At 40.3% G+C, this 13,390-nt stretch overlaps 2 pseudogenes; both read left to right on the forward strand.

Annotated features, from left to right (window-relative positions):
- The first annotated feature begins 1,463 nt into the window (after positions 1–1,463).
- LOC116532156 lies at positions 1,464–9,311 on the forward strand (annotated as a pseudogene).
- Positions 9,312–9,974: 663 nt separating this feature from the next.
- LOC116532157 lies at positions 9,975–10,665 on the forward strand (annotated as a pseudogene).
- The last annotated feature ends 2,725 nt before the right edge of the window (positions 10,666–13,390 follow it).

Here is a 13,390-nt window from a genome sequence, read left to right on the forward strand (position 1 = left end):
GGCACAATCTCAACTCACTGCAACCTCTACCTCCCGGGTTCAAGTGATTCTCTTCCCTCAGCCTCCCAAGTAGCTGCAATTACAGGTACCCACCACCAAGCCCCAATATTTTTTGTATTTTTAGTACAGATGGGGGTTTCTCCATGTTAGCTAGGCTGGTCTTGAACTTCGGACCTCAGGTTATCCGCCCACGTCAGCCTCCAAAGTGCTGGGATTACAGTACAGACACCACACCCAGCCAATAGAAGTGTTTTGAATGTTGACTGTGATGTTTTATACATTCTATTTACTTGTCAAAATTCATAAAACTGTGCAGCAAAGAGAGTAAATAGTACTGTATGTATAATTTAAAATAAAATTTAAAAAACAGGTGAAGCTTTAGCAGCCAGGAAAAACGTTGAAGTGTTAAACTTCAAAGATCATGTAACACAGGATTCTACCCTAAGAGGCACTGGTTTTCAGCTCAGATCTCAATCAGAAAATTTCTCTTTCTATCAAAGGAGAAGTTAACCCCTTCTTTGGTGGCTAACAATATATGCAACACAAAAGAGTGGACTGAGAGCATCTTTTTATAGACCGCTGGAAAGAGATCACAAAGAGCTCATACGAGAGAGAGGAGGAAGCTCCTGGGCCATGAGAAGAGAGAGAAGGCTCATTTCTAGGCCACTTGGTAACAGGAGTCTGCATTTGTAGGGCGTATTGAAAGGACTGAACTTCTTTAAGAACTGTCCTTAAGGTGAATTTTAAACAACCAAAGACTGAGAATTTCGGCTAAAGGTCAAGGATGCAAGAAAGTGACATCCTACTGCATGCAGACCTGAGTAGGACAAGAGAGAAGAGGCATAGCAGAGTTTGGACAGTACAAAATGTAAAGTGGACCAGAGTGGAGCCTATTCTCAGTCACATCAACCTCACTAAAGGTTTTCACTCAGAGGGGGATGGGTGTTTCTAGCAGAACTCCTCCTTGCAACATTGGGAGTCTATAGTATGAGTTATGCTTGAGTGTAGTGTTCTCATTCCGTGTACTAGTTCTGTTATGGTTAACAGTTCTTGTGTTGCTTTCACAAAATTCACCGTCGAAGTAACCCTTTTAGGTATTGCTGCCATGCAGGCTTGCTAATGAGAAGCAAGTTAAATGCTGGAGGATGATTACCAAAAATGATCATTGGAGTTTTGAAATACTGTAAATACTATCTCTGAAACTTGCATGGTACAAAAACATAAGCAGTGCAAAATGCAGTCTTGTTATTTTGTGGTTAATAAAACCATTTGGTGTACAATGCCACAACAAGGTAGAGTGGCTCATTGATTGCCCTGGACCGTTTTAGGAGCCTGACTCTGCTATTCAATCTATCCTGGTCCCTGCTGGAGTTTGATATCATATGGTAGCAGTTTATTGACATAAATATTTCTGGGGACAATTTTGGGTCCTATGGCTGGCTGAGTCTTCTGAGACAGCAACAATGAAGCCAGGAATCTCTGGGTTAGTTGGCTCTCATCTTGACGGCTTAATCCAGAGAGATTGGACCAAGAATATACTGTGGATTCAGGGACTCATTTCAAATTCTGCACTCCTTGAGACTGGAATTGTATGTGGTTTCCCTCCCTGGCCTAGGCCTCATTTTCATATTCCTCTGCAGAAGATAGTAATTTTAGTTGACCCTTATTTGAGAATCAGGGTAGGGCGGATAATGGAAGCCAATTGACAATTGCCTTATAGTTGAATTAATATATAATTGCACGGTATGTTATCACTGTGGGTTTTGTTTGTTTTTATAGTAAATGGGATTAATTCATTATCTTTGACAAATTGAAAGTGGCCAATTATCTTTTAGGCCAGTCCAAGTTTGAGAAGAAAAAAATGTTGTCATCTTAAAATGAGTGATCCTGAGCCTGCTTGTCCTCAGATCTATTCCCCACTCTTCTCTTGCTCTGCAGGCCTGTTTCTCAGCCCCTTGTACCAACTGAAATCTAGCTGAGCTTGACTCATGGACTAGTGGGAGGCTGTTCTAGGCAGAATAATGGTTCCTCAAAGACGTTCACACGTTGCGGCAAAAGGGACTTTGTAGATGTGATTAAGGTTATCAGATGGGAAGATTATTGTGAATTAGCCATGTGGACTCACTCTAATCGCATGAGCCCTTGAAACAGGAGAGATAAGGCAGAAGGGGAAGTCTGGGAAATCGGAAGCATGAGAAAGACTTGATCTGCCATTGCTGGCTCTGAAGACGAAGGGAGACATGAACCAAGGAATGTGGGCAGTCTTGAGAGACTGAAAGTCACTCCCGTTTGACACTGAACAAACTGGGACCACAGTCTTACATTATCATAAAGCTGAATTTGCCAAGAACCTGACAGGGCTTGGAAGCAGATTTGTACCTAGAGCCTTCAGAAAGGATTGCAGCCCTGCCAATATCTTGATTTTTGACCTTGTGAGACTCTAAATAGGGGACCCAGATGAGCCACACTGTACTGGGATATCTTCGATACATTTGTGACCCCCTGGGGTCTTGGTAATGTTGGTTTTTCCTGTTGTCCCTCCAACCTAAGGGTCCTAAGAGCTTCCTGCCGTTGCTCTGCCCATCTAGGAGCCATCCATTCCCAGGTAGTCTTCACAGCATCCTCTCTCTCCTGTGTTGTCCATTCAGTGTAGTAAATTCCCCCTGCTTTAACTATTCGGAGTGGTTTTGGTTTCCTAATTTGACCCTGTGTGACAATTATAGGATAATAGATACCTTGACGTTTTTGGTGGTATTGGAAGAGGGATGCCATCACTCATTCATTCAATAAAAATTTATTGACAATATATACTGTATATCAGCAGTGAACAGGGAAGACAAGATCCTTGACTTCAGTGAACATTACTTTTCAGTCAGGCAGGCAGAACTCGAATCAGTAATTGAAATAAAGCATTAGCATTGTAATAAAGGAAGAACAGGGGCCTATGAGAACATAAAGCAGGGAATTCTTAAACTGATCTATGGTCTAGGGAAGGACTCCATTAAGAGAAAATGTTTAATGAGACTGAAGATTGAGTAGGCTTATCCAGATCTTCCAAAAGTATAATTAATAAGGTGGGAAAGTGGGGTTGCTAGCGATTAAAACAACCCTTTTTTCTCCCACTAGAACTTTAAATTATTTTATTAAAAACAGTTTCTCTCAGTCCTGACTCTGTTGATAATATCAAGGTATTGGTTTTGAATAAACACTATGAGTCAGCAGGGTTACATTAAGCTCAAAAGCTTAGTCAATGTCTGATTCTTGTCTGCGCAGAAGGAATGATCAATAATGCGAAGGAAAGGTTAATACCATTTTCAAATATTCTAACGTTATGTTGGGTGGCCTAACCCAGCAGCCTTTGTCAATCCCTTTCTTGCCTGCCCACCACATTTACATTCAGGGGCTTCTTTCCCCAGGCCCTTGTAGCTAGGGGCACCCCTGAAACAGAGGCCTGGTCTACCAGACTCAAGCAGGATTTGTTGAGGATTTTCTGTCTTCCTAGTGAAAAGGACAGACGGGGCTTATGCTGCTCTTTCCCTCTTTTATCTTGAATCGAGACATAACGTCTGAAATCGCAACAGCCATTTTGTGGTCAGGAGGCAGCAAATGCAAATTTAAAAGTCATTATGATAAAGCATGGTCAATAGTAGAATAGTATTTCCCAAATCCTGTTTGCTTCTTATACAGAATCTAGCCTTAGATGCCTTAGACTTGAGCTTTGCTGAGGAAGAAACTGCATGGGTTAAGCAGGAAAAACACAAATGAGCCTTTTTCTTTACTATATAAGTAATATATGTCAACTTTAGATAAATCACATATTATGTGCACATTTTTTAAAAACCTAAATAGGACATCTGGTTTCCTATCTGGTATGTAAGAAGCTTAGAAGTTACCACTCTGGCCTTACAAAAAGTAAAAAGCTGAACAAACTGAAAAATTGAGAACTCTTCTTAGATCTGTTAGAGAGTGAGATCACAAGGCAAACTGCTGCCTCAAAGATTGGAGAGACCGGCAGAAACAGAATCACAACTTACTGGAGCAGTGACAGGATAACTGAACTGTAATTGATGAATTAACAGAGGCTGAGTGTGGGCCACTCCGAGATTTAAAAATTCCAGGGAGACCCAGTCAAGGGGGCACTGGGGACACACTTTCGTGAGTTTTACTGCTGAGAACTCTACCAGGTCCCCACAATAAATATTGGATAATATCATTGGATAATATTTGAAGCAATAATGACTTGAGAATTTCCCCCAAATTAATGTTAGACACCAAACCACAGAACCAGGAAGCTCAAAATCAAGTAAGATAAATGCCAAAAACATTACAACTAGGCATATCATATTAGATCATAAATATTGTGCTGGCAGGGGGAGGGGAAAAAGAAACCATTCTAATACACCAGGGGGTTTTCTTCCTCCTAACAAGGCCTGCCTTAGGAGAAACTATTTTACCAGAGCCCTACCTGCTGGGACTTTATCAAGGCCTAACCTACCTGGGGGAAGTGAAAAACCCAACTCCAGCCTCCTCTAGCCATCTTGTCTCACTTAAGGGGAAAAAAACCTGAAAAGCACTCGTGAAGTTCACAGTGCAGGGGCACAGGCTCCACAAAAGACTGAGACTAGGCCAGGCACAGTGGCTCAAGCCTGTAATCCCAGCACTTTGGGAGGCTGAGGTGGGCGGATAACCTGAGGTCAGGAGTTTGAGACCAGCCTGGCCAAGATGGTGAAACCCCATCTCTACCAAAAATACAAAACTTAGTGAGGCATGGTGGTGTATGCCTGTAGTCCCAGCTTCTCGGGAGGCTGAGGCAGGAGAATTGCTTGAACCCGGGAGGCGGAGGTTGCAGTGAGCCGAGATCGCACCACTGCACTCGAGCCTGGGCGACAGAGCAAGACTCTATCTCAAAAAACAGCAACAACAAAAACTAAGACCTGATCATGGGACTGTAGAATACTTCCCCTCACCCCACACTGTACCACTGCATTATTAAAGTCCTATTTACTATTTTTTTAACCCAGTACATCATGTTCACCTTTAACAAAAGCTAGAAGACATAATAAAAGGCAAAAAATGCTGTTTGAGGAGACTGAACGAGTATCAGAACCCAGACTCAGGTACGGCAGGAATGTTAGAATTATCTGACTAAGAATTTAAAAAACTATAATCGCTTTCTCCTCCTGCCCCCCAAGACGCTGAAAGAAAAGAAGGCCAAGGGCAGAAATGTGGCTCTGGCCCCTGTTGTCATAAAGAAGCCAGAGGCCAAGAAAGTGGTGAATCCCCTGTTTGAGAAAAACCTTAAGAATTATGGCATTGGACAGGACATCCAGCCCAAAAGTGACCTCACCCACTTTGTGAAATGGCCCGGCTATATGAGGTTGCAGCGGCAGAGAGCCATCCTCTATAAGTGGCTGAAAGTGCCCGTTATGATTAACCAGTTCACCCAGGCCTTGGAATGCCAAACAGCTGCTCAGCTGCCTAAGCTGGCCCAGAGACAAAGCAAGGGAAGCAGCAGAGGCTGTTGGCCCTGGCGGAGAAGAAAGCTTTGGGCAAAGCGGGTGTCCTTACTAAGAGACTACCTGTCTTTCGAGCAGGAGTTAACACCGTCACCTTGGTGGAGAACAAGAAAGCTCTGCTGGTGGTGACTGCATGCAATGTGGAGGCCCTCGAGCTGCCTGTCTTCCCACCAGACCTGTGTCCTAAAATGGAAGTCCTTTACTGCATTATTAAGGGAAGGCAAGGCTGGGATGTCTAGTCCACAGGAAGACCTGCACCATTGTTGCCTTCACCCAGGTTAACTCGGAAGACAAAGGGGCTTTGGCTAAGCTGGCGGAAGCTATCAAGACCAATTACAATGAAGATACAATGAGATATGCCGTCATGGGGGAGGCAAGGCTCTGGGTCCCAAGTCTGAGGCTTACATTGCCACACTGCTGAGTTTTCTGTACATAAAAATAATACAAATTCTCCAAAAAACTATAAGCAATAAGCTAAGGATCTTAATGATAAAAGTAGGCAACATGGAATAGATAAATAATGTAAACAGAGAGATGGATATTCTTTAAAAATGCTGGCGACATGAAAAGACTGTCATAGAAGTGAAGAATGCCTTTGATGGGCCCATTAGAGATTAGATCAGGCTGAGGAAAAAATCTCTGATCTAGAGGTTATGTCAATAGAAACTTATAAAACTGAAAAACAAGGTCGGGCGTGGTGGCTCACACCTGTAATCCCAGCACTTTGGGAGGCCGAGGCGGGTGGATCACGAGATCAAGAGATCGAGACCATCCTGGTCAGCATGGTGAAACCCCATCTCTACTAAAAATACAAAAAATCAGCTGGGCATGGTGGCACATGCCTGTAATCCCAGCTACTCGGGAGGCTGAGGCAGGAGAATTGCCTGAACCCAGGAAGCAGAGGTTGCGGTGAGCCGAGATCGTGCCATTGCACTCCAGCCTGGGTAACAAGAGCGAAACTCCGTCTCAAAAAAAAAAACAAAAACTGAAAAACAGAGGAAAAAAACTAACAAATCAGAACACAATATTCAAGACTGTGGGACAGACAACTACAAAAAATATAGCATATACATAATGGGAATATTAGAAGGATAGGAAAGGAACAGAAAAAATATTTGAAGCAATAAAGACTGAGAATTTCCCCAAATTAATGTCAGACACCAAAGCACAGATCCAGGAAGCTCAGAGAACATCAAGCAGGATAAATGCAAAAAAAAAAAAAATTACAACTAGGCGTATTATATTCAAATTTCAGATAAAGATGAAGAAAAATTTGAAAAAAGCCAGAGAAACAAAAATCTCCCTTTAGAGGACCAAAGATAAGGATTACATATTACCTCTCTGCAGAAACCATGCAAACAAGAAGATAATAGAGTGAAATATTTGCAAGTAGTAAGAGGAGAAAAAAATTCGCCAACCTGCCGGGTGCAGTGGCTCGTGCCTGTAATCCTAGTACTTTAGGAGGCTGAGGCAGGCAAATCACCTGAGTCAGGAGTTGGAGACCAGCCTGGCCAATGTGGTGAAACCCCATCTCTACTAAATATACAAAGATTAACTGGGCATGGTGGTACATGCCTGTAATCCCAGCTACTTGGGAGGCTGAGGCAGGAGAATCACTTGAACCTGAGAGGCAGAAGTTGCAGTGCAGTGAGAGATTGTGCCACTGCACTCCAGCCTGGGCCACAGAGCAAGACTTGAAAGAAAGAGAGAGAGAGAGAGAGAGAGAGAAGGAAAGAAAGAAAGTAAAAGAAAGAAAAAGAGGCTGGGTGTGGTGGCTCACGCTTATAATCCCAGCACTTTGGGAGGCCGAGGTGGGTGGATCACAAGGTCAAGAGGTCGAGACCATCCTGGTCAACATGGTGAAACCCTGTCACTACTAAAAATACAAAAATTGGCTGGATGTGGTTGTGCGCGCCCATAGTCCCAGCTACTTGGGAGGCTGAGGCAGGAGAATCACTTAAACCCAGGAGGCAGAGGTTGTGGTGAGCTGAGATCGCGCCATTGCACTCCAGCCTGGGTAACAAGAGCGAAACTCTGTCTCAATAAAAAAGAAAGAAAAAAAGGGAGGGTGGGAGGGAGGGAAGGAAGGAAGGAATGGAAGGAAAAGAAAAGAAAGAAAGAAACTTCATAAAGGCAAAAAGTAGATTAAAAGTAAAGGGATGAAGAAAGACCATGTTAACACTAATAAAAAAAAGTAGGAGTAGCAATTATAATTTTAGACAAAGCAGACTTCAGAGCAAGGAAAGCTATCAGGGATAAATAGGGGCATTGCATAATGATAAAAGGGTCAGTTTTCCAAGAAGATATAATCATCCTTAATATATATGCACCTAACAATAGGACATCAAAATACATAAAGTAAAAACTGATAGAACTGCAAGGAGAAATAGATGAATCCACTATTATAGTTGGAGATGTATTAGAAATGGACAAATACAGCAGGCAGAAAATCAGTAAGTACATTATTGAACTCAACAGAACCATCAATCAACTGGACATAATTGATATCTGTAGATTACTTCATCCAGTAACAGGAGAATATACATTCTTCTCAAGCTTCCATGGAACATTCACCAGGACAGACCCATTCTGGGTCATAAAACTACCTTAACAAATTAAGAAGAATAAAAATCATGCACTATCTCCTCTCAGACCAAAATGAAATTAAACTTAGAAATCAATAACAGAAAGATAGCTAGAAAATCCCCAAATACTTGGAGATTAAACACTTCTAAATAACACATAAGTCAAAGAAGAAATCTCAAGAGAAATTTAAAAATTTTTTGAACTAAGTGAAAGGAAAAATACACCTTATCAAAATTTGTGGAATGCAGTGAAAGCAGTGCTTAGAAGGAAACTTATAGCATTACATAAATATATTAGAAAAGAAGAAAAGTCCGCAATCAATCATCTAAGCTTCCTAAGGAAACTAGAAAAAGAAGAGCAAATTAAATTCAAAGTAAGCAGAACAAAAGAAATAGCAAACATTTGAACAGAAATTAATGAAATTGAAAACAGGAAGTCGATAGAGAAAGTCAAAAAAATCAAAAGCTAGCTTTTTGTAAAGGTTAACAAAAGTAATAAGTCTTTAGCCATGCTAAGAAAAATAGAGAACACAATGACTAATATCAGGAATGAAGAAGAGTACGTGACTACTGATCCCATAGATATTATTAATGCATGGACAATAAACGAATATCATGAACAGAGTTCTATATCCACAAATTTGATAACCTAGATAAAAATGGACCAATTTCTTGAAAAACACTATCTGCCAAAACTCATGCAAAAAGAAATAGATGATCTGAAAAGGCTTATGTCTACTACATTCATTGAATCAATAATTAATAACCTTTCAAAACAGAAAGCCCAGATGGGTTCACTGGTAACTTTACCAAACATTTAAGGAAGAAACTACATTAATTCTTTACAATCTCTTCTAGAAATAGAAGCAGAAGTAGTACTTCTTAACTCATTCTGTGAGGCCATAATTATCTTACTACCAAAAGCAGACAAAGGCATTACAAGAAGACTGCAGATACATCTCCCATGAACACAGATACAAAAATCCTCAACACAATATTAACAAATTGAGAATACCAGGTGGCAAGGTGGTTTGTGTCCAGGTTATGAGGTGCTCGGAGCCTCAGTGGAGCTTGCTGCCTCTGTCTCTTTAATGCAAGAGGAAGTGATGCAGAAGGGTGGAAAATGGCAGAGCTGCAAATGTTACTAGAGGAGAAGGTCCTGTCTCACAAGACGGTGCTGATAGTTACCAGAACCACACCCACGTGGTGAACTACTGTCAAGTCAGAGAAGAGCTTTAGAAGAGACCAAAGCCTACACAGCCCAATCGCTAGTTAGTGTTACTAATCAAATAACTGCAGTGTCCAATAGTGTGCTCCAGTTCTGTACATCCAAGGCTTTTAACTTTGGAAAATGGAGTCTTTCATCAATCATATCTCACAGATTGTGGATATTAATAAAGAGATCACATCAAGAATTCACAAAATAATGGCACCTGCAAATATACAGCTTCTTATAAGGTATGTTCGGATACCTATTACGTACATAGTTCTAAATGATGTGAGCCATGGTGTCGAGTGTGTAAATAACCAGCCTACAAGAATTGGCACACTGCTGGCCAGGCGCAGTGGCTCATGCCTGTAATCCCAGCACTTTTGGAGGCCAAAGAAAGTGGATCACCTGAAGTCAGGGTGAGACCAGCCTGGCCAACATGGTGAAACATCGTCTCTACTAAAAATACAAAAAATTATCTGGGCATGGTGGTAGGCACCTGTAATCCCAGCTACTTAGGAAGCTGAGGCAGGGGAATGGCTTGAACCTGGGAGGTGGAGGCTGCAGTGAGCCAGATTGTGCCATTGCACTCCAGCCTGGGCAACAAAAGCAAAACTACATCTTAGGAAAAAAAAAAACGAATTGGCACAGTGTCAAGAACAAATCCTCCTACTCAGAACCACCAAGTCCTCTCATATGAGGCCAGGGATTATTGGGACAGAATACTCCTTATAAAACCCTAGAACCCATTAAACCCCCAAGTGTCCGTAATGGCTATATGATGCATCCTGCTACGTTTGGAACTCATCATAGTCCAGGCAGGACAACTTCATTAAATCAGAAACCAAAGCACACAGTCAAAGTAGTGGAGGAAGGGAAGTCAAAAAAACAAAGGAAGCGGTAGTGTTAGTATTCACATTGCTGTACCTACACCTTCACCCTGTTATCGGATAGTTCAACTTCCCCACCACCAATACCACTGGATAATGTTATCATGTTTGATGACTTTCCACCTCCACCACCACCCGCTCCAGTGGATTATGAAGATGAGGAGGCTGCAGTAGTTCAGTATAATGTTTCACATGCAGATAAGGATACTGCTTGGGCCCCCAAGAATTGTGTTGAGAACATCATTGCAGTTTATGATTATATAAAAGACAAGGATGATGAGCTGTCATTTATGGAGGGTGCAGTCATTTATGTTATAAAAAATGATGATGGCTTATATGAAGGAATCTTCAATCAAGTGACTGGTCTTTTCCTTGGGAGCTATACTGAATCATTAATGATGTTGATTAATTTTTTTGTAAGTAGATTCTTATTACTACTCAGTCATACTGTGGACTGTTGTTAACAGAATCATCTTAGTATGTTTTAAAATTGCCCATATTTTCAGGACATGCTATTTTATTGATATAATTGAATGTCTACCCATAAGCATAAATCTTTGAAGCAGTTTGTGTATTGCTAAACAGCAATTTATATGAGGGGCTGTCCATAACTTATGATGCTTATCTACCTACTTACACATTTTTAACTTTATAACCAGCCTGAATGTTCTGGGGATGTAGGGTGTAATATTTAACAAATCATGATTCAGATTGTACAGCTTGGTTGTTACTAATGAATGCTATGTCAGACTACTTAAATGCTAAAGTCAGAGAGCTTAAATGCCAGTGCTCATCATACTTTTTGTTTAGATTCTTTGATTTTAAAAAAATACTGTTTATTTAAAGCATGCATAAAAATCTATGTTTGGAATATACTTAAAAATTACAAGATGCTTCCAGTATGTGTAATATTTCCCTGTAGGACTCATACTTAGTTCTCTTAAAATGAGTTGAATCTCCAAGGTCTCCATGTGAAACAAAAGAAGCAAATAGAGGGTTATCTGCAGTGTTGTCATTTGTACCTAAGTTTTTTAAGGAGTGGGATTTACATTATAATTTTTTTCCACTCATAAATACATAAGTGAACCAAAGATTTTTATTTTTCTTTCACTGGTTTGCTTTAAAAAAATGATAGTTACTTATTGTGGAATTATGGTTCTATTTTCTCAATATATGAACTTGGAAAAAAATTGTAGCCTTATCTCAATCTGTCCCAACAACAATGTGATGAATTTTTATAGATTCAAAATCTGAGATGACTGTTTGCAAATTAATCTACTGCATTCCTTTTTAAAATAAACTTTTTTTTTTTTGGATATAGAGTCTTGCTCTGTTGCCAGGCTGGAACGCAGTGGCATGATCTCGGCTCACTGCAACCTTTGCCTCCTGGATTCAAGCAATTCTCCTGCCTCAGCCTCCCAAGTAGCTGGTACTACAGGTGCCCGCCACCACCCCCAGCTAATTTTTGTATTTTTAGTAGAGACGAGGTTGTACCGTGTTGGCCAGTATGGTCTCCATTTCCTGACCTTGTGATCCACCCGCCTTGGCCTCCCAAAGTGCTGACATTACAGGTGTAAGCCACCTTTCTCAGCCTTAAATAAACTTTTAAAGCTAAGAAAATGTGCCAAAGCATGCACATTCATTTTGTAGGCAAAATTATTGAGGATTGCCATAATCCTTCAGTTTTACAGTGGACTATGGTACACCAATTCAATGAAAGGCAATTGTAAGGATCTTTTACATATTGTAAAAGTGGATGCAATTGATCTGTGAATAGGGATTATTTAATCCATTTACTGACACCAACAACATTAAGGTTTTAAAATAAAATAATTGGGAAAGAAAGTGGATCAGGTATTAATCAGTGAAGAGAAATATACCAAACCAACAGATTTGTATTGTCTTTTGATGTAATTGAAATGTAATACATGCACTTTGTGTGTCTCCTTTTAATTTAAGGAATTTAAGGCAGGGCTAAAGGAGTGTTTTATCTTGTTATCGTGTATATAGTTCTATATTGCTTAGGATATTAAAGTAGAACATTCAAATGTGAGTTTCCATGTATTGAGGATTTGTTTGAATTTTAAATTAAAGTTATATGCTGGATGCTACTAGCATAATGAATGGTAAGACTAGTGCAAAACTTATTTTTGAAAATTAACGGCCATTATTGCCATCAAATCAATGTAATTGCTTTATAAGCATTTTGCCTTTTTAAATTTTAAACAAAGTATCGTTGGTGATCAGCTAGCTATCTTCTGCTTTTCATTTTTCAAGTGGACTGTTCTCTTAATTTATATACAACCTTTTTGTCTAAATTTTACATAGTCTTTTATAATAAACCATTCTCCCATATGAAATTTGGTTTACTGTTAAAATACAACTAATATGGACTTATATGGAAACTTCACAATTTTATAACCTTTACCCTATGGTGAAATAAGACAAACCATTTGAATTTTAACATTAATTATTTATTTGTGTAATGGCTTTACATGTGAATAGGAGCAGTGTAAACATACCACATAGAACCACCAAGATATCTTAATTAGAATTTTACCCGAATAAACTGAAAACTCAGGTCCATACAAAAATCTGCACACGATGTTTATGGCAGCTTTATTCATACTTGCCAAAATTTGAAAGGAACTGAGATGCCTTCCAGTAGGTGAATGGATAAATAAACTGTGGTACATCCAGACAATGCAATATTACTCAGTAGTTTTTTTTTTTCCTTTTTTTTTTTTTTTTTTTTTGAGACGGAGTTTCGCTCTTGTTACCCAGGCTGGAGTACAATGGCGCGATCTCGGCTCACCGCAACCTCCGCCTCCTGGGTTCAGGCAATTCTCCTGCCTCAGCCTCCTGAGTAGCTGGGATTACAGGCACGCGCCACCATGCCCAGCTAATTTTTTGTAGTTTTAGTAGAGACGGGGTTTCACCGTGTTGACCAGGATGGTCTCGATCTCTTGACCTCGTGATCCACCTGCCTCGGCCTTCCAAAGTGCTGGGATTACAGGCATGAGCCACCGCGCCCGGCCTACTCAGTACTTTTTTAAATAAAAAAAGAACCATCAAGCCATGAAAAGACACAGAGGAAATGCATAAGTACATATTACTGAGTGAAAGAAGCTGATATTAAAAGGCTACATACTGTATGATTCCAACTATATGATATTTTGGAAGAATGTA

The sequence above is a fragment of the Sapajus apella genome, unplaced genomic scaffold (assembly GCF_009761245.1).
Source record: "Sapajus apella isolate SASKATOON/1434 unplaced genomic scaffold, GSC_monkey_1.0 scaffold74, whole genome shotgun sequence".
Lineage (NCBI taxonomy): Eukaryota > Metazoa > Chordata > Mammalia > Primates > Cebidae > Sapajus > Sapajus apella.